The 20,732-nt window shown below is 40.1% G+C and overlaps 1 protein-coding gene across 4 annotated transcripts in view; it reads left to right on the top strand.

Annotated features, from left to right (window-relative positions):
* The window catches only part of DDX10 (DEAD-box helicase 10), a 653,321-nt gene that overhangs the window by 564,418 nt on the left and 68,171 nt on the right, over window positions 1–20,732 (top strand). For all 4 annotated transcript variants that reach the window (XR_009546788.1, XR_009546786.1, XR_009546787.1 and 1 more), the window contains one exon: window positions 18,943–19,068. The gene's annotated coding sequence lies outside the window, so the exon portion shown is untranslated. The remainder of the gene's footprint in view (window positions 1–18,942; window positions 19,069–20,732) is intronic.

Below are 20,732 nucleotides of genomic sequence, written 5' to 3'. Positions count from 1 at the left end.
TTGGACAGCTCCAGCTGAGAGTCTCTTTAGGAGACCCACCTGACAAAACATATAATATACACACATACATATTGAAATGTGACTTTTTTTTTAATCAGGTAGACAAAGCTGTTTTTTTTTATCCTATTTAATTCACATTTGTGAGAGGTGTATTGGAATAATCTTGGAGGAACAATATCACATACCATAATCAGGTTTGTTATGACCTATTCCAAAACCTAACGCTGCCTTTCTCTTTCAGTTCTGAGCTTATCAAAGTTACAGGCTACAGTAAAGCTGCCCCACTGAGGAATCTGCTCAAGGGAAATGCATCAGGGGTTGGCAGAGCACAGGGGGGTGGTTGGAAGGGGGCGACTAATCCTGGAATAGGTTAAAAAAGCAAAACACCCAAAGTAGAAATATCAAAAATAGAGAAGCCTCCAGGACCAGATGGTCAGAATTGTGAACAAGCCTGGGGACAAAATTAAATCAACCCTCAGGGAAATATTTTGTCATCTTGTTGGAAGTCTCAGTGGGCACTCAGAACTGCTAAAAAGCCACCTGTACCCTGTCCGCTTGCTCTGCAGAGTGAGCCAACAGATGACCTACTTCCCAGGAAACTTTTCTTTTTTTTTGGTCAAAAGGAACAGAGAAGTAAAGCATGAAATAGACTGCAGCAGTAGGGTGCAGTGATAAAAGGGTCAATTTATTGTCAAGAAATATGGACAGAATCCTGTCAACAGCAGTGCTGAGATAGCAGTGAACGTTTGACATTACCTCATGGTATATTTAGAATTTCCAGAGGTATGGGGCAGCTGCCTTCCCCCTACTGGTACAGAAACATAGAAAGGGAGGGGTAAGGGAAGAAAAATCCCTTCAATTCTCTCAGGTTCTTTGTCCTAGGAATTAAACAAGATGGCTTCAAAGGAGACAAACATACAACCTCTAACAGAGATATAGATATATATGTAAGCGACTCAGCAACTTGTCCATTTACCAAGTATCTGTTCACAATTAGGTTCATGATTATCAGGTTAATGTTCATCTCACTGCCATAAGAACAGCACCGGTGTTGGAATAACTATTTCCAGCACCTGGCACAGGTCTGACTTATGTTCAGTGTCCAGTAAGTATTTGCTGAATGAATACATGAACCAGAGCAAATCTTTCTTTCACCTGTAATTCTTAGGATCCAGCAGCAGCAAAGTCAGATGAGCCTTTTGCTCAACTCTCCCTTGCTTCCTGAGGGACTTGTTCAGAAGGACGAGGGCTCATCTGTTTGGTTTCTCTGTGTTTCTGCTCTTTGAGTAGTTTCTTTGCAGAATGTTTCTGTCTCAGATATAGCAGCCAGCAAGGTCACATATTAAAGTCTCTTTATGTAGTTTAGGGAGCAATAACCTAGGCAACAATAAGAACCTAAAGTGCTCTCTCTACTCTTGGTGCTAGTCACTACTGAGTTAGGAGTGATCTCTGGCACCAGTAGGCAAGGTAGCTATTAGACGTACTTTGTGGGTATCTGGAGTAATGTATCAGTGGGTACAACATAGGGACTGTATGCTTAGGCCCCATATTTGACCCCCTGGTAGCTTATATTCTTGTTGATCCATGCTCCACCCTGTAATAAAGTAAATCTTAAAAATGTTTTGTGCCAACAAATATTAGATTATGTCAAGGGAGTCCAGATGCCTCACTGAGGGCTTGATGAAGAAGGAACATGGGGAAGGGATATGGGAGGGGGGGACCTGGAGGGAGGGAGGGAGAGAGGGAGGGAGGAAGGAAGGAAGGAAGGAGGGAGGGAGGGAGGGAGGGAGGAGGGAGGGAGGGAGGGAGGGAGGGAGGGAGGGAGATGGAAGGAAGGAGGGAGGGAGATGGAAGGAAGGGTAGATAGCTGGAAGGAAGGGCTCTTAGAATCTTCCCTCCTCCCCACCTGCGGGGGAAAGCTTCATGAGTGGTGAAGCAGTGCTGCAGGTGTCCCTCTGTTTCTCTCCCTCTCTATCCCTCCCTCTTCCTTCTTGATTTCTGGCCGTCTCTATCCAATAAATAAATAAAGAGAATAAAAAGATTAAAAAAAAAAGAATCTTCCCTCCTCCATTCAGAGAATGTAAGTTTGCACACCAATTCTTGCTTATTCCCAGACATGTCATAGCACCCATTTAAGTGACTTCACATGGACTACAAGTTCTTGTACATGTTAAAATAATCCTCACTACAACCCAAGGAGCACTTGTTGTTATTGCTTTATACAGATAAGAGAGCTGATACAAAGATTAGTTGACACAGTTGGCTAGTGGAGAGCTGTAATTTAAACCAGAGACTGCTCAGGAGAGGGTTCACAGGAGAAAAGGCCTCAACATGGAAGCTGGTGTGTTTCCATGTCAGAAATGCCTACCATGGTGCCAGGAATCGAGGGCTAACTGGGTTTGGGGTGTGGCACAGAAAGCAATGTCCCAGCCACCACATACATCGCTACTCTGAGCCTTGGACTCCTAAGGCATTTTAGACTTTCAGAATTGAATTGGGAGAAGCAGTTAAGTGTTCTTCTGTGCCTCTTCACACCCCATTGGCCTCAGGGCCCGTAAGTGATTCTTTTCTTTCAAGAAACATGTGAAAATCGCAAATCATAAACCTGACAGGATCCTAGACTGCAGATCAGAATTATAGCAAGTCTCCCCCCCCCACACACACACACCTTGGCTAGAGTGGCTGAATTGGAATGTAGTTTAGACATGTCTAAACTCATTAGGGTAAACTCAGAAGTTGAAGATTGGAAGAGTAATTGCTAATCCCATGAATTCTCAGCAAATGAGCTGTCAGTCATTAATGCCACTAAAGGGATGAGTCTCTTACTGCCACTGCCTGCCTCCTCCTTCCTAGAATGGGACTTGTGTTTCTTGTGGGATCCAGTTGTGTCCCTTGTGGGAGTTGTGTTTCTTGTGCTTCTGGTAAGATGGGAGAATCATTCAACTCCATGGAGTAGGACTGAACACATGATTTCTAGGGTTCTCTGGAGTGGAAATGGAAGTCATCTAGAAGGTCCTGATGCTAAGAAAGAAGATGTGGTGGTCCAGGAGGTGACAGAGTGATAAAGCTTTGGACTCTAAAGCATGAGGACTAGAGTTTGATCCCCGGCAGCATGTGTGTCAGAGTGATATCTGGTTCTTTCTCTCTCCTCCTATCTTTCTCATTAATAGTCTTTTTTTAAAAAAGAGAGCAGATGTGGTGATTGGACGTATCTCCTCCCCTTGTGTCACTTTCTGTAGAAGACTGGAGAATGACTACGCTGGGCTTGTTTCAGCAGTGGCCTTGCTAATAATGGCTTTCCCTTAAATATGCTGTGACATCTTTGCAGTTGACAATCTTTTTTTTTTTAATAAAATTATTTTATTATTTTACTTTTTCTTTGCATTATCTTTATTTATTGGATAGAGACAGAAATTTAGAGGGTAGGAGGTGATAGAGATGGAGAGACAGAGAGACACCTGCAGCCCTGCTTCACCACTCACAAAGCTTTCCCCCTGCAGGTGGGACCAGGGGCTCAAACCCAGGTCCTTGCAATAAAATCATTTTATTTTTATTAGTGATTTAAAAATTATAAGATAATAGAAGTATGATTTCACACCATTCTCACCACCAGAGCTCTGTCCCCATCCCCTACACAGGAAACTGCAATAGTTCTCCCAAGGTCACAAGTATGGGTTGACTCTGTCTGTCTGTCTTGTCTGTCTACCTATGTATTTTCCCACTTGTATTCACTTTTATGACCCTGCCTTCACTTCCTTTCTAAGTCACACCTACTCATATTACTACTTCTGAGTGTCCTTCCTTTGCCCTCTTCCCTCAGATATTCAAAACAGAGCCTCCGGTGTTCTCCAGATTCTTTTCCCTTTCAGTGATACAACCTTTATTTTTCTAAGATTCGTGCCTTAAGAATATAGAAATCTTTTTTTTTTATTTCATAGTATCTTTTTTTATTTTTATTTTTTTAAATTTTTTATTTAAGAAAGGATTAATGAACAAAAACATAAAGTAGGAGGGGTACAACTCCACACAATTCCCACCACCCAATCTCCATATCCCACCCCCTCCCCCGATAGCTTTCCCATTCTCTAGCCCTCTGGGAGCATGGACCCAGGGTCATTGTGGGTTGCAGAAGGTGGAAGGTCTGGCTTCTGTAATTGCTTCCCCGCTGAACATGGGCGTTGACTGGTCGGTCCATACTCCCAGTCTGCCTCTCTCTTTCCCTAGTAAGGTGTGTCTCTGGGGAAGCAGAGCTCAAGGACACATTGGTGGGGTCTTCAATCCAGGGAAGCCTGGCCAGCATCCTGGTGGCATCTGGAACCTGGTGATTGAAAAGAGAGTTAACATACGAAGCCAAACAATTTGTTGAACAATCATGGATCCCAAGCTTTGAATAGTGGAGAGGAAGTGTTAGGGAGGTACTCACTGCAAACTCTTAAAAAAATATATATATATATAGAAATCTTTTCACATCCATTTCTTGTGTCTTTAATAAGTTTTTCTAAGGTGGGTACTGTACTTACACAAGTTTTATATTCATTGTGGAAGTAATGGTTTCCAGAGTGTGTTCTGTTAACATGGTGAGATTCATTTGCTTCTAGGCAGACATTTAGAGGGTCACTGAGGGTAGGGAAACTGGGAAGTGTGTTCTGATCTGGCAGCTAGTGACTCCACAGTCTCTTCCATTTGATTAGTAATGTTATTGACAGATGGTAGAAACCTAATGTCTGTTTTTTCACAGTCTTGATGATTCAAACTTTATCTATTTTAAAATTTTTGTTGAATTTGCTAGCTAGCAAATCCCAGGCTAGTTTGGGGTAGAATTCTAGGGACATTTTATAGAATTGACTTAAAAAAATCTATTTATCTATTGTAGGGTTGGGGGCACACACCAGAGCATCACTCTGGCACATGCAATGCCAGGCATTAAACTCAGGACTTTATACTTGAGAGTCCAGTATCTTATTCACTGCCCTATCACCTGAACTGCAGAATTAACTTTTTAAAAAATATTCATTTATTCCCTTTTGTTGTCCTTGATGTTTTTATTGTTGTAGTTATTATTGTTGTTGATGTCATTGTTGTTGGATAGGACAGAGAGAAATGAAGAAAGGAGGGGAAGACAGAGAGGGGGAAAGAAAGACAGACACCTGCAGACCTGCTTCACAGCTTGTGAAGTGACTCCCCTGCAGTTGGGGAGCCAGGGGCTCGAACCTGTATCCTTACGCTGGTCCTTGAGCTCTGCGGACTTTTTTTTTTTTAAGAAAGGATTAATTAACAAAACCATAGGGTGGGAGGGGTACAATTCCACACAATTCCCACCACCCAATCTCCATATCCCATCCCCTCCCCTGATAGCTTTCCCATTCTCTAGCCCTCTGGGAGCATGGACCCAGGGTCATTGTGGGTTGCAGAAGGTAGAAGGTCTGGCTTCTGTAATTGCTTCCCCGCTGAACATGGGCATTGACTGGCCGATCCATACTCCCAGTCTGCCTCTCTCTTTCCCTAGTAGGATGGATATCTGGGGAAGCTGAGCTCCAGCACACATTGGCGGGGTCTTCAGTCCAGGGAAGCCTGGCCGGCATCCTGATGACATCTGGAACCTGGTGACTGAAAAGAGAGTTAACATACGAAGCCAAACAAGTTGTTGAGCAATCATGGACCCAAAGCTTGGAATAGTGGAGAGGAAGTGTTAGGGGGATACTCACTGCAAACTCTAGTGTACTTCTGCTTTCAGGTATATATTTTGCAGTACTTTATGGATACGTGTGAACATATGCTCTCTCTCACAGAAACTGTTGTATATCTAGGTTTTGGGACTTTGTTAGAAAGTGAACCACCTGAGATGGAATTAGAGTATACTATGAAAGGAAAGGTCTCACTCGAGTAATGAAGCTGAAGGGTTGTCATTCCACACGTGTAGTCTCTGGACACAGTCTGAAGTGAAGCATGTTGAGGTGGCACTCATTGTGTTGATTAGGTTGCGATCGGCAGATGCAATATTATTTGATATGGATTGGGAGAGGCATACGGGAAAGTGGGCCCTATCCAGTGGTTCCAGGACTGGGGGAAGTAGAGGCTCTATAGTGGAGATGTGAGGTTCCTGCTGTCTTAGGGTTCCAAAAGACAATGGATAGTTAATGTTATCATCACATTATTTGGTAATTGGGTTAACTTTGAAAAGTCCTTTTGTTAGGGTTTGCTGTACAGTACCCAGTATCTTGTATATAGCTGTGCTATTGGTTGCTTCTGATCTACTTGGTCTAGGCTTTTGAGAGAGTCTGCATATCAATTACACAGCCTATATATTGAAAAGATTCAGTTTGTGTTTTGAAAAACTTTGAAATATACAATTAATTTTCCCCCTCTCGTATTAACTAGTGATGTATATGACTACATTTTACTAGGAGTGTACATAAACACCATTCCCACCACCAAAAGACTATGACCCATCCCTCCCACCCACTCCCACCCCCCACTGGCCCAGGAAGCTGCATGTCTACCCCTCACCTCAGGGTTTTTACTTTGGTGCCCTACTTACAATTTGATCCTGTCCTGCTTTTAGTTTCCCTTTCAGATCTTCTTAGTCAACTTCTGTTGATGAGTGGGATCATCCCATACTCATCTTTATCTTTCTGACTTAGCTCACTTAACATAATACCTTCTAGCTCCGTCCAGGATGGGTCAGAGAAGGTGGGTTCATTGTTCTTGATAGCTGCATAGTATTCCATTGTGTATATATACCACAGCTTTCTCAGCCACTCATCTGTTGTTGGGCACCTGGGTTGCTTCCAGGTTTTAGCTATTATGAATTGTGCTGCTATGAACATAGGAGTACACACCTCTTTTTGGTTGGGTGTTATGGAGTCCTTGGGGTATAACCCCAGGAGAGGAATTACTGGATCATATGGAAGGTCCATGTCTAGCCTTCTGAGAGTTTTCCAGACTGCTCTCCACAGAGGCTGCACCAATTTACATTCCCACTAGCAATGTAAAAGGGTTCCTCTGTCCCCACATCCTCTCCAGCATTTGTTGCTGCTGTCCTTTTTGATGTATGCCATTCTTACAGGAGTGAGGTGGTATCTTAGTGTTGTCTTAATTTGCATTTCTCTGACAATCAGTGACCTAGAGCATTTCTTCATATGTTTGTTAGCCTTTTGGATCTCCTCTGAGATGAATGTTTTGTTCATATCCTATGCCCATTTTTGGATGGGGTAATTTGCTTTTTTGGTGCTAAGTTTGCTGAGCTCTTTATATATTTTGGTGATTAGTTTCTTGTCTGATGTATGGCATGTGAAGATCTTCTCCCGTTTTGTGAGGGGTCTCTTTGTTTGTGTGATAGTTTCTTTGGATTTGCAGAAGCTTTTCATTTTGATGTAGTCCCATTGGTTTGTTTCTGCTTTAGTCTTCCTTGCAATTGGGTTTGATTCATCAAAGATGTCCTTGAGGTGTAGGTGGGAAACTGTTTTACCAATGTTTTCCTCTAAGTATTTGATTGTGTCTGGCCTGACATCTAGGTCTTTGATTCATTTGGAGTTGATTTTTGTTTCTGGTGAGATAAAGTGGTTCAGTTTCATTCTTCTGCATGTTACAACCCAGTTTTCCCAGCACCATTTATTGAAGAGAGCCTCCTTTTTCCATTTAATTCTTTGGGCCCCCTTATCAAAGATTAGATGTCCATAGGTGTGGGGATTTATTTCTGGGCTTCCAATTCTGTTCCACTGGTCTGTGTGCCTATTTTTGTTCCAGTACCATGCTGTTTTGATGATGATGGCTTTATAATATAGTTTAAGGTCTGGGAGTGTGATGCCTCCATTTCTGTTTCTTTTCCTCAAGATGGTTTTGGCAATTCTAGGTGTTTTGAGGTTCCAGATAAATGATTGTAGTGTTTGTTCTATTCTCTTAAAGAAGCTTGGTGGAACTTTGATGGGTATTGTATTAAATTTGTATATGGCTCTGGGGAGAATATTCATTTTGATGATATTTATTCTTCCAATCCATGAGCATGGGATATCTTTCCATTTCTTGGTATCAGTTTCTATTTCCTTGACTAGCGACTCATAGTTTTCAGTATATGTCTTTCACTTCTTTGGTCAACTTTATTCCTAGGTATTTGATTGATTTTGCTGAAACAGTAAATGGGAGTGATTTCTGGATGTCTTCTTCAGATTTAGTGTTTGCATAAAGAAATGCCACTGATTTTTGTACATTGATTTTGTAGCCTGATACCTTGCTATATTGACTAATAACTTCCAGTAGTTTTCTGCTGGATTCTTTCAGGTTTTCTATGTATACTATCATGTCATCTGCAAATAGTGAGAGCTTGACTTCTTCCCTTCCAATCTGTATTCCTTTGATTTCTTTCTCTTGCCTGATTGCTATGGCAAGAACTTCCAATACTGTGTTGAAGAGTAACGGTGACAGTGGACAGCCCTGTCTAGTCCTCGATCTGAGGGGGAATCCTTTCAGCTTCTGTCCATTGAGTATGATGTTGGCTGTAGGTTTGCTATATATGGATTCCACTATCTTGAGGAATTTCCCATCTATTCCCATTTTTTGTAGTGTTTTGAGCATGAATGGGTGTTGGATTTTGTCAGAGGCTTTCTCTGCATCTATTGAAATAATCATGTGGTTTTTGGCTTTGCTTTTATTGATGTGGTGAATGACATTGATTTACTTAGGGATGTTGAACCAGCCTTGCATTCCTGGGATGAATCCCACTTGGTCGTGATGAACAATCTTTTTGATATGTTGCTGTATCCGGTTGGCCAAGATCTTGTTTAATATTTTGGCATCTATGTTCACCAGAGATATTGGTCTGTAGTTTTCCTTTTTTGTTCTGTCCCTATCAGCTTTTGGTATCAGGGTGATGTTGGCTTCATAGAAGGTGGAAGGGAGTATTCCTGTTTCTTCAATCTTATGGAAAAGCTTAAGAAGTATGGGTACTAAATGTTTCCTGAAGGTTTTGTAGAATTCGTTTGTGAAGCCATCTGGTCCAGGACTTTTGTTGTTGGGGAGGTTCTTAATAACGGTTTCAATTTCTTTGTCTGTGATTGGTGCATTTAGATTTTGTAGTTCTTCTTGGTTCAGTTTTGGAAGGGCATATGTTTCTAGGAATTGCTCCATTTCTTCCAGATTCTCTAGTTTGGTGGCGTATAGTACTTTATAAAAGTTTCGCAGGATTCTCTGGATTTCTGTGGTGTCAGTTGTTATATTTCCTCCATCGTTTACAATTCTATTAATTTGAGTCTTCTCTCTTTTTTGTTTGGTGAGTCTGGCTAGGGGTTTGTCAATTTTGTTTAATCTTCCAAAGAACCAACATTTGGCTTCATTGATCTTTTGTATGGTTCTTTTATTTTCGTTGTTGTTTATTTCTGCTCTAACTTTAGTGATTTCTGTCCTTCTGGATGCTTTAGGGTTCCTTTGTTCCTCTTCCTCTAAGTCCTTGAGGTGTGCATTAAGGTCATTCATTTGAGCTTCTTCTTGGTGTTTAATATGTGACTGTATGGCTATAAGTTTCCCTCTCAGTACTGCTTTAGTACTGCTTTATTCATTTTCATTTGTTTCCAGGAACATTTGAATTTCCTGCTTGAGTGAATCTCTGACCCAGTGATTCTTAAGGAGTATGTTGTTTAGTTTCCAAATTCTGTGAATTTTAATAATTGTCTGTCTGTTGTTTAATGTTAATTTTAATCCACTGTGGTCTGCGAAGATACTAGGGATGATTTCAGTGTTCTTGAATTTATTGATGCTGTCTTTGTGGCCTAACATGTGGTCTATCCTTGAGTATGTGTTATGTGGATTTGAAAAGAAGGTGTATTCCAGTTTTTTGGGGTGAAGGACTCTGAAAATGTCCAAGAGGTCTAGTCTGTCAATCTCTTCATTCAACTCTCTTGTATCTTTGTTGGTTCTCTGCTTTGTTGATCTAAGTGTGAGAGTGGGGTATTGAAGTCTCCCACTATTATTGTATTACTATTGTTGTATTTTTGAAATTCTTTCAGTAAGTGCTTGACGTATTTAGATGGTCCCTCATTGGGTGCATAGATGTTAATGATTGTTAAGTCTTCTTGGCTGATTGATCCTCTAATCATTATGTAATGTCCTTGCCTATCTTTTATTACTTTATTTAATTTAAAATCTATCGTGTCTGAGATGAGAATGGCTGTTCCTGCCCTTTTTTGTGGTCCGTTAGCATGTATGATAGTTTTCCATCCTTTCACTTTAAGTCTATGTTTATCTTGTTGTGACAGATGGGATTCTTCCAAGCAGCATATGTTTGGATTATGTTTTCTGATCCATCCCCCAACTCTATGCCTTTTGATGGGTGAGTTTAAGCCATTGACATTTATTGATATTATGGATTTAATGTATTGTAGTGCCATTGTTCAAAAAAAAAATTTTTTTTTGTTTGCTCTGATATATTGCCAGTATTGTAGTGATGTACTTGTTTATAAGAGGTCTTTTAGAACCTCTTTCAGGGCCGGTTTGGTAATGGTTGCCTCCTTTAACTGTTGTTTATCTAAGAAGGTTTTGATCCCTCCATCTAGTTTGAATGAAAGTCTAGCAGGATATACTATCCTTGGTTGAAACCCTTTTTCATTCAGGGCTCGATAGATATCTTGCCATTCTCTTCTGGCTTTTAGAGTGTGAGTGGAGAAGTCTGCAGATAATCTTATGGGTTTTCCCTTGTATGTGACTTTTTGTTTCTCTCTTGCAGCCTTTAGGATCCTTTCTTTATCCTTACTTCTCATTGTGACTATGATGTGTCTTGGTGTCTTCAGGTCTGGGTTGATTCTGTTTGGTACTCTCTGGGCCTCTTGAATCTTGATGTCCTTTCTGTTATTCAGGTCTGGGAAGTTTTCTTGTATTATTTCCTCTAGAATGTTTGCTTCCCCTTCCTCTCTTTCTTCCTCTGTCAGGCCAATTATATGAATGTTACTTCTTTTGAGATCATCCCATATGTCTCTGTTGTTGTTTTCAGTGTCTCTCAATCTCTTTTTAAGCTCTTTTACCTCTTTCTTTGTTTTCTCTAACTCATCCTCTGTCTAATTCTGTTTTCTGCTTGTGTTAGTCTGCTTTCCCTTGCCTCAGCTTCTTTCTTCATTACAGCTATTTCAGCTTTCAGTTCTCTAATTGCCTCAAGATAATCAGTATTTTCCTTGGGGGTCTCAACTGTTGTTTCCCTAATACTGCCATTCCTTTCCTCCAATGTTGTTTTCATTTCTGTGATTAATAAGTTTATTATTGCTTGCATACTTTTCTTATCTATGGTTACTTCTGGCTGATTTGTAGTTTCTTCTGGGCTCTTGTCTTCATTCATTGGAGTAGCAGTTTTATTTGTTTTTGATCTACCCATTTTTTTGATTTATGTGTTTCTTTTTTTTTATGCTCTCTTGTTCCTCAGTTGTTGTGTCTTGAGTACAAGCAACACTGTACTAAATACCTTTATGACAATTACACTAACCAACCTCAGGAATTACAGTAGCAACTGAAGCAAGTATTGAAGCTGTTTAATCACTACTAGTTAGCCAAACAATTTCTCCAGTCCGTGAAAGAATAGTAACCAAATCCCAGTGAAGAAGAAAGAGAAAAACAAAACAAAAACAAACAAACAAACAAAAAAATGAAGGGATAGCCAGAATAGACAGTTATGCAAGTCTGCTCTCCACTGTATATTCTAGGGGTAACAAGAGGGGAAAGGGAACTAGAGCAGAGATACACACATAGAGAGTCCACTCTGAGTCAGAATTCTTCCCCAAAATAATTCCCAAATGTATATCAGTGAATTCAAAAAAGCACACTGTTTGGTGTTGTGGGGGCTGGGGCCTGTGGCTTTGGGAGCTGTAGGATTAAGGAAGAAAGGATGACAAGAATGAGAAAAAGAATAAAAAAAGAGAGAGAGAAAAAAGAAAAAGATAAGAAAAAGAACAGTCATAAAAGAGCGGTGAAAGCAAAGAGTTTTTTAAATTTATTTATTTTTAATTATTTAATTAGCTATGCAGGGTGAGGTGGGGGGTTTGGCTACTTAGAAAGAAAAAAGAGCCAGAGGTTTCAGAAGGGTATAGACTTAGAATGAATGATACTCCCTGGTGGGACAGGAATTTGGTAAAGACAGAAGCTCAGCAGGGGATTCTGCTAGGAGCTGGTCCCCAGGGACTGGTAGGGGTGGGGGGGGAGGCGGTGTGCTTAATAATTAAAAGGAAAAAGATTTTTTTGTTCCCTTTTTTTCTACTCTAATTCTTAACCCAAATTAAGTTATAATCACCTCCTTGGTGTCACCACTAGGACCCCTTATTGACTGGCCTACTAAAGGCAGAAAATCCTACCGTTTCCAGAAGATGTGATCAGAGCTCAAGCCACTAGCAGCTTCTCAGTCTGCCATCTTCCAGGCCCCCCCTTTTTTTAATGAGTTTTTCTTCAGTGCAGAAAACCCCATGCTGAAACATTCCTTAACAATGAAAACATTTTCACTTGTCAACATTTGACTTAAAAGCCCTGTTGTTTTAATGTTTTCCAGAGAAGATCAATATCTACAGTCACTCTTTCCTTGAGCAAAGAAAACATCTCACTTTCCTGTTAAGCAAAGAGATTGCTCACAGAAGGGACAGTTAGGCTCAAAAGAGTTTCAGGAAGTGGGGAAGAGGGCAGAACTCAAAGACAGGAGTGACAAGATTAACTTATTAACATTTTATGGATGTCAAGTACTCAAGGCTGATGCTCTTGTCCTTGCTTTGAACTATCCTTGTGACTGCGAAAAGTGGGAGGAAAGAGATGTATTGATTCTTCAGACTTTGTGTTGAGGGCCTTTGCTTTTATGTCAACATATTGTAGTCTTCTGTACCTGTCATTCTAAGGAATCTTTCCTCATAGCTTTGGATCCACCTAATAAAAGGGTATTTTGCTTGGTGATCTTGTGCCCAGTACACTGTGATGGTCTTTTGGGAGGTTTGAAAGAGGGGCAAAGAGCTTTTCAAACAAGCAGCTGATATGGAATTCATTACCACTAAACTTTATCTACAAAAAATCTCATAGGAACTTATAAAAATGTTCTCTCCCACAGAGAGTGAAAAAAGCAAGGAAAAGAAGCAATGCCCAAATACCATGGACTCAGTCTGCAGAGCTGAAGTTAACAAAAGGCTTTGTTTTTTCCATTTTGGGGGATAAGGAGGTAGTTTTCAAGGCAGGGTGATAGTCCCATGGATTTTAATGGAGGAATATTGGTGATTTGATTATTGCTATTTAAATTATTATGTGCCTTGGTGAATTTAGGGGTTTTTTTTTGTGTGTGTTTCATTATTTTATTTGTTATTAATAGTTTGTTACACGACTGTAAGATTACAATTTATGGTTCCACACCACAACCACCACCAAAGCTCTGTATCCCCATCCTCCCACTTTCCAAAGACAACCCCCATAGTTCTTAGAAATCTTACAAGTGAACTTAAGTTTGAATTTTTCCTGGACTTCTTCACGCTTCCTACATCTGGGGACTATTTGTTTAATTTGGGGGAAATTTCTCAACTAAAATTTCTTTAGTTGAGAATTTATGAGTTTTGTCCCTTTTTCTTTCTCTTCTCACTTTACCTGTGATGTAAATGTTGTTGTTCTTGATGTTGTCACATAAATCTATTATATTGTCTTCACTTGTTTTAGTTCTCTTCTTTTGCTGACTTGTATGTGTTTGCATGTATGTCTTTCTTTACCTTTTCTTGTTTTCACCTTGAGTTTTGGTGTCTGTCTTCATGAAGGTGTTGCCCTCTGCTGTGTTAGTTTGTTTGGTCATTGTGTTCTCCATTCCCATGACCTGCTATTAATTCTTCTATAATCTCACTCATCATTTATATGAACATGTTGGTACCCTCTATAAATCTTCTCAATTCAATGTGCATTCTTAAGGCTGTAGTTTTGAAGTCCACAGTCCTACCATTAGTAAGCTAAAGAGTTAGATTTCTACTATGAACTATCTGACTCTACTGCTAAGATAGTCTATAATTCTGTTTTTGTGTTTTGGTCATGCTACTTACTCAATAAACTGTCTTATTTATTTTTAATGTTACAACTTCCTTTATCTTGACTAATACATGTGACATATACCAGAGTACAAACAATAGCCAACCTGAGTCATTGACTACTTTTACTGATTACCCCTCCTTTCTCTTTAATGTACTATTTTTAGTCTATCTTTAGATGTTTTTGAGTTATTTGATAGTCCTACCTACATTGACTAATAGCAGTGATAAAATGTCATGGACTATGATGTTGATTCTGTATTAATATCCTGAAATACAACTACTGCCCTATTTTATATTTTATTAGCTATGAGTCAATAAAAAGGGTTATTTTAGGCATTTCATGCAGAGGGACCTCAGTAAAAGGAATTTTTTAGATGTGGCATAGGGGCAGAATCAAATAAGGAATGGTGAGCAAATCAAGTTCAGCCCAGTAGAACTGACCCAGGAACTGTAAGGATGTTGGGTCAAGTTTGTTTCCAGGGCCCAGGGCAGGACCACACAATAATAATTTGACCATGATAGGGCCTTTGAGTGAAGAGGAACAATGGAAGGACACGTATCTATGAGAAGAAAATAGCTGTCTGCTAAAACTGCTCTCACAATAGAGAAAAAGGAAAGATAAAGTGGTTCTCACTACTTTTCTACACCATTCTACCATTCTACTCACATTGGCCAAATATTTATAGATGTCGGTTGACAAGGAAGGCTAAGTTTTAACTTTAGGTTATTCAGGAGAAACCAGAAAAATGCAACTGACTAACATACATATTACCTATAATATATAATTCTAGATAGAAATTCAACTTCATTCATCTAACAGCTTCCAAATATTAGGGACTGGAAAATTGATTTCTTATTTGGAATGTCAAAGGTACATTCTTATGGAAGAACTAAGGAAATAATTGTTTCATGAGTCCTTCTTAAGGACAGTCCTAAAAGACAAAATCCAATGTTGACGTAAGACTGATATATATAAAGTATAGATATATAGATATGTATGTGCACACATGTATTCATATGTAATGTTAAGATAAGGGGAAGTAAAAAGATGAGGCAATTTTGGAATGGGGATGAGAGATCAGATGCTGTGTGTTACTGGCAATTTTTGCTCTAGGAAAAGTCAGAATTAACATGGAAAACATACTTAAATTCTGTGAAGTAAGGCAATGATATATTGAGCTGTTGGAAAAATTACAACATTTTCTGTTTTTCAGTGCAAAAAAATGTGTCATGACTTTCCAACAAACAAATATTTAGGTCACTATTCTAGAAATCTGTGTTCATCTTTCAAATAGAGTGGCCTTAGTTGGTCTTGTACTATCTTGTTCTGACGCTTGTTCTTTCGGAAAGGGGAAGAAGGAGCTAGCAGTTGGCCCGCAGTCTTGCTTGGACTCCCTGCATTTGCTTGCGTCTTGACTAGGCTTGGAACCCACATACTGGGTCTTTAGAGCTCAGTAGATTTTATCCCTTATTTTCTCTCAATTGAGTATTAGTCATTGACCAAGTGCAACTTTTTGTAAGTGCCTGCTTGTTCTTTACTTTTCTGCTTGGCTTGGCATCTCCTCTATTGTCCCCATAGGTTTCCTCAGACCTGGAACCTTTGCTGAGCACAGCACCCTGAGCATTTGAGGGCAGTGTTGACTGGAGGTTGCTTAAAAGGCCAACTCCTCTACCTCCCTGAGGAAACTTATACCCTTGTCATACCTGCTGCTGCTTTTGTTATGAACTTAATTAAGCTCAGTGTGGGTGTGATGTAAGCTTTAGGGAAGTCTTTGCTAAGCAAACAGGAAAATGGTGAGTCTGCCCCTCTTTCTGTTGCACTGAAGCAAATGATCAGCTTAGTCAAATCAGTCTGGTTATTTTTTTTATAAAGTGGCTTCAATTTGTTCAACTCAGTTGACTATGTTTAATAGCAGGGGTCACATGCATGAGGACAGAAGAATTGGGGGGGGGGCACTTTGCAAGCAGGGAAAGATAAGAAGAGGGCCAGTCCTTGGTCATTGTTTATCTGAGGTCTCCTTGGAGTCAGTGCTCTGAGGTAGGAGTGATGGGAACTGGCCTAGAGAGATAGCTAATGCTTGTGCAAAAGACTTTCCTGCCTGCAGTTCTGAGGTCCCAGGTTCAGTCCTCAGCAGCACATAAGCCAGAGCTGAGTAGTGCTCTAATGCAGGGGAGGGAAGGAGGGAGGGAGGAAGGGAAGAAGGGAAGGAGGGGAAAAAAAGAGGCAGGCAGCATCCAGTGATGGGAACACAGCCAGTGTAGTTTACAAAATGAAGAAAATTCACCATATTCCCAAATGGCCATTCATGAAATCCCAATATCGTTTGTCTCATCCATACTTGGAACTTGAAGCTTGAAATACAAATAGAAATGATACACAAATAAGTAGTATCAATGCACTGTGGGAGGAATGACATGACACCACTATGGTATAGTCAGAGTAGATCTTGAATGCCTATGCAGATAGCCTCTGGGAAGCCAGCAGAAGCCTGATAAGTAGGGCAAAGCAAAGCTTGATTTGAATAACAAGTACTTCTCCCTTTTCCTGCCCCCAAGTGCAGAGGGCCTGGGGCTACTTAAATAAAGTGCCATGCTGTATGCCTCTGGACATGGCCTAGGAAGGAGTTCCCAGAATCCCTTGGGGTCAGGGATTAAATTGATTCTTGTCTGTTTCTGCACAGTTGGTTGTCTGCAGTGGCAGCTTCACACACTGTACTGGCCTCCTTTTCTAACTTTATCCTGAAAGGCCTCTGCTATGTGGGCTAAGAGGTGAAAATACGGAGGACAAAGAAGGACCAGTTATTTCAGGTAGTCTCAGAAAGAATATAAGAGACAGTTTGGTTAAAACTGGACAGAATGAAGCAGCAGTTAAAAGCCAGTCTGTAGGAAATTAGGCCAGCAGGTAGACTTCAAAGTTCTGGCTTTGCTTCTTTGAGTGTCACCTTTGTCATTCTTTCAGAGAGAAAAAAAAAAAAGGAGGAGGGGGTAGAGGTAGAATAGTGAGTTTTCTCTAGCTGGTGGCCTGGGACCATGTGTGGTATGTGTGTGGTCCTGTTTCATGATCTAAATGACGTCCTTAGGCTAGGAGATAGATAGATAGATTAGATAGATAGATTAGATAGATAGATAGATAGATAGATAGATAGATAGATAGGCAGGTTGACAGACAGACACCAGTCTTACCATTATTTTAGTTAGAGACACACAGAAGATGTCACAGCACGTCTCCACCATCCAGGGAGATTTTATGGCATTGTAGTGTTTTCATGTGCTGTCAGGGCTCGAGCCAAGGGCTTCCTGCATGGCAAAGTTCCATGTTCACCCAGTGAGCTGTGTCCCAGTACTAGAAGTGCACCCATATCTTTCCAGGGGGAAATTCATTACTTTTTTTCCCACCAGGATTATTGCTGGGCTTGATGACTAACTGCACAATGAATCCACCACTCCAGAAGGTCACCTCCCGACTTTGTGTGTGTGTTGTTGTTCCTTTTTCTTTTGTAATTTTGATAGGTCAGAGAGAAATTGAGAGGAGAGGGGAAGGGAGAGGGAGAAAAACACCTGCAGCACTACTCATGAAGCTTCCTCTCCTATCATTGAGGAGTAGGGGCTGCAACGTGGGTCCTTGTGCATGTTACCTGTATGATCAACCGGGTGCGTCACTGTGTGGCCCCAATTTATTAAAGTTTAACCCTTTGCTTGGAAGCATCATTCTGTGCTATTATCAAAGCTTACTATAGAGAGGCTGGGCCCCTATCCACACTGACTTTATCCCTGTGTCTATAGACTGAGTAATACACACCAAGTTGATTAGCCCACCCATTGCCATCAGATCAGTGTATGAAGTATTACAGCAATGTGAGGGACTTTGGGGGAGAGATGAGGGGAGTGTGTTCAGGACCCAGTAAATGACAGTGGAGAAAGATTTGAATAGGTGGTGGGAGTGGTGTGCAGACACCTACCACAGAGAGATGAGAAGATGTACCCATGTGTCAACAACTGTCTTGTTAACCATTATTTCTCCAATAAAATGATTTGGAAAAAAAGAAAAAAATTAACTATGTATACAATTTTATGACATGAATATAGGATATAATGATTTTAGGGAGCTATCTCTAACTTTTTTTTAAATCATTAAAGTTTCCTGATTTGTTCAAGTCAAGTCTTCAGTTTTAGTTTGGGAGTATGAATCAACCTGCTCACCATTCGTGTAACACATGCCCCATAGTTGGCTTATTATGCTCTCTCACCCATTCAGGGGTTTAGGATGTGTCCTGCTCTTCTCATACTAAAATCAGTATGAAAATCCACAGAGAAATAGTCTTCTCAGGCAGACAATGGTTTTCAGATGAGAACATTTCCCACTGTTATTGTTTCTGTTTGAAAATATTATAAATGATTGGATCAAATTATGAATGTCATCTGCCAAACTACATTCTGAAAATCACCACCATTATTGGGTTATGCTAATGTGAGAGGGAAGCAATCAAACCTAGGAAGCATTAGCATATTCTTACATGTCTACCCAGTAGAGAGGTTGGTGGTGCTTTCCAAAATGTCTCAGGTCCAAAACCATCTGCCTCCTTACCATCTTACAAGTGAGAGCTGTACACACAGACACAAGAGTCCACCCACACACAATAAATATGGGCACCTAATACACACAGACAGCAGCCAACTGCCCAATATATGCATCCATACGCAAATTTTAGAATATTTTCTTTAGACAAATTGGGCAGGAGAAATGTTTTATTGTCAACAAGAGAAACAGCAATAGGCACATATACGGTTATTTATTTTTATATGTAAGACGAAGACTCAATAGAGCTAGTGTAAATTTAGGCGAATTTGTATAGGTTTGTAGGTACAGACTCCTACAAAAGTGGTTTGCTGGCATATCTCACTTGATTGTGCTTCACTTTATTGTTCTTTGCAGATACTGAGGTTTCTCTTTCTCTCACAAGCCGAGGATCTGTGGCCACCCTGTGTCCAGCGAGTCTCTCACTGCTGTTCTCCCAACAATATGTGCTCTCTTCATGTCTCTGGCTCGCATTTAGCTCAGGTATGTGCATTTTTTCAACTTTGAAAGAACTTCACTGAGGACATGTTGATGTTCAGGATGGTTGTCATGGAGGTCCAGTTCCACAAATTCCTAAGATAGGTGCCAGCACACCTCACTTTGCAAAGATCTGTACGTTTTTTGATACACACTGCTATTGCACATGTAGCAGTGTATTGTACAGTGTAAGCAAAATTTTAACATGTGTTGAAAAATCAGACTGTCATGTGACTTGCTTGTAAAACCAAGATCCACTTCATTGTGGTCATCTAGAACCAGCCCTCCATGTCTCCGAGGTAAGTCTGTATTTATCTTTCGTTTTATTGAGATACAGCTGGCATAAAATACAGTGTAAATTTATGCATAATGACTGTGTATGTGGGTACAGTGTGAAACGATTAGTTTACACACCCATCACCTCACATAGATATTTCTTTTTGTCTTGAGTAGTCAGGTTTAAGATCTGCCTTCTTAGAAACTTTCCAATTTTCAGTGCAATAGTGTTTGAAATAGTCACCCTGCTGCTAATTACCCATAATATCTCTGGCGTTCAATCATCTTAAAATTGAAAGTCTGGACCTCTGACCACCTTCACCCAGCTCCTCAACCCGCATGTCTGGCAGTCACTGTCTCCTCTATTTTTATGCCTTTGGTTTTATTAGAATCTATGTTTACATAAGATATGCAGTATTTCTCTCTCTGTAAAAATGATTTCTAAAAAAGATTTCTAATGTATAATATAGTAAATGTATTTAAAGGCAAAAGGCAGCTCTAAGTTCTGAATTTACTAGAAAGCAAAAGGGAAAAATCATTCCTGCAAACACAGCAACTGGAACAACAGGAGAATATACTTAGGATCAGAAATTTCATGAAAGTGTAGCAAAAAGAGGATGATACTTAGAGTCAGAAAATTCAGGTGAATAATTAAATGTCTTTGAGTCTCAAATGTAAAGTCAAATATATGTTCCAGGTTAAAGTATAAATCAAAGAGATGATATATGTGAGGGCACTTTATAAATCCAGTGGCACATCAATATTCATGTATTATTATTCTCACTAATATTGAGAGATATGCATGACAGTGGTTTTTATTAGAGTAGGGTGCTGAATCTCTCTCTAGAAGGTAACCAGCAAGGCTTCCTGAAAAATGGAAATGATTCCCCAGTCTATCAGACTCATTAAGAATTGTTTCCACAGACAAACTGATTTCTTTTTCTGATGTGTTTTCCACAACTGAAATAAAAAACTCTCAGGGAATAATTGATCTGGAACAGGGTAGTCAACCCTGTTTTGTGACATCAGACATCAGACATCAGTGTTTACACATTTTCAGTAATTCCCACCAAGGAAACCCTGGGATAATACTGCTTTTGTTAATCTGACTCTCTCTAGTGCCATATATGTGATGCTTCTTTTTCATTTCCTTTTTCTGGAAAAAAAATATTATAAAACTCTTAACTGAAGTTGATGGGAGACTGAGTAGACAGGAGACCGTCATGATTCTTGATTAGCTCCAGATTCTTGACATTGGAGGAGTCAGGCTCAAATGCCAGACAGACAATAAATAGGTATCTGTGTGGGAAACTTAGAAGCCTCACCCTGCTTACTGGGTTGACTGCATGGGTGGGGGGGGGTGATTCCACGATTCAGAGTTAGCAAAGATGTCT

The sequence above is a fragment of the Erinaceus europaeus genome, chromosome 20 (genome assembly GCF_950295315.1).
Source record: "Erinaceus europaeus chromosome 20, mEriEur2.1, whole genome shotgun sequence".
Classification (NCBI taxonomy): domain Eukaryota; kingdom Metazoa; phylum Chordata; class Mammalia; order Eulipotyphla; family Erinaceidae; genus Erinaceus; species Erinaceus europaeus.
The sequence above is the reverse complement of the archived record's forward strand: the minus strand, read 5'-3'. Positions and strand labels throughout refer to the sequence as shown.